Consider the following 1,710-nt stretch of genomic DNA (forward strand, 5'->3'; position numbering starts at 1 on the left):
GTGAGGACCATGGTTATCTAGACTTTATAATTAGGAACCAAATAAACTAACTTAAACTTAACAATAATAGTTAAAACTCGCCTTCCTTCCGGATGAATGAATTTAATTTAGTAGGTATGAAACTTAAAAATTCTTTTCCCATGCCTAACATAGATTGCTAACTCCGCAACATCATATTAGTTCACAGAAAGGATTAATGGTGTTTCACATAAACTTATAAATGTGATTTACCAATGAACATATAGCTTAACTTACAAGCTAAGGAATTGTACCTACACAACTAATTAATTATTTTAAGTTCAAATTCTAGCTGCTGACATGTTAAAATTATAAAGAAAGCATTTTACTAGTAAGTTATGGTAATATTAGGGGTTAAGTATGATTTCAGTTTTAATATAGAGTAAATATTTTATTTTACTTTTTGGTTTTTTTTTTGTTACAAAATTATCTCAAAAGTTTAACTTAATTTTAAAATTATTTTTTATCAAATTTTTTATTTTTATTATTAAATTACCCCTAATTAAAAAATATATAAAAAATAAAAAGAAAACGAAAAAATGAGAAAGGAAGGTCGTGCTTTGGGAGGGGGTGTTGTTTGGGGAAGAGGGGAAAGGAGGAAGAGGAAAGGAAAGGTGGAGAATCTCCACACTGCTGCCACTGTTTCTATTCGCCACCGCTGCTTTCTCATCGCTGCTCCTTTCTTTCTTAGCACACACTCACACTAACGACAAGAGAGGAGAGAGCAGAGAGAGAGAGAAAGAGAAAAGAGAAACGGATCGGTTCTCATTGCCACATCCCTGCTCTCGTTGTGATTTGCAGCCCGCCATCATTGCATCGCCGTTCTCATTGCAATTCGCGATGTCACCACCACTGCCGCAGTACTTTTCACGCGATCCACCACCACCACCGCAACTCTTCTCCCCTCATGATTCGCAGTTAACCGCCGCAGTCCCTCCTTCCCCACCACCGCCTCGAGGTCCTTGCAGTACTGTTTCAATTTTTATTCATTTTTTCTTTAATTTTTCAAATTTAAAGGAAGGTGTTTTGTTTCTATCTGTTTATTCCATTGTTGTTGTTGTTGATGATGCTTTTGGTTGCTTCTATTTATTCCTTTTATTCTATTGTTGTTGTTGATACTTCTGGTTACTTTTGCTTCTATCTGCTTCTGTTTTTACTTCTGCTTCTGGTTCTATTTTTGTTTCTGCTTCTGGTTCTATTTTTGTTGTTGTTCTGATTCCATTATCCATTGTTATTGTTGTTGTTGTTGTTGTTGTTTTTTTTTTTTTTTTTTTGTTTTTTTTTTTTTTTTTTTTTGTGAATTCTCATGAGTAAAAGTAGACTTTTTGGTTCTTTCAACGATTTTTTTTTAGTTGTTATTTTTTTTATTGTTGTTATTCTGCTTCTGCTTTCTGCTTCTACCTGCTTCTGTTTCTACGTTTGGTTGTGTCTCTGCGCTTCTGCTTTTGGTTGATTTTGGGGAAGAAAAGGGGAGGAGTATTTTTGTCTGAAGAACGATTTTAAAACTAAGTTAAACCTTCGTGACCATTTTGTAGCAAAAAAAAAATGATGGAAACGAAATAAATTTTTGGCCTCTATATTAAGGATCAAAATCGTACTTAACCCTAATATTAGAAACACAATAACCTAAAATGATCTTATTAATTTAATATTTATAATTTTATATATATAATTAAGAGAAAATACAAAAGG

This window comes from Arachis ipaensis, chromosome B02 (genome assembly GCF_000816755.2).
Source record: "Arachis ipaensis cultivar K30076 chromosome B02, Araip1.1, whole genome shotgun sequence".
In the NCBI taxonomy this organism is placed as follows: Eukaryota; Viridiplantae; Streptophyta; class Magnoliopsida; order Fabales; family Fabaceae; genus Arachis; species Arachis ipaensis.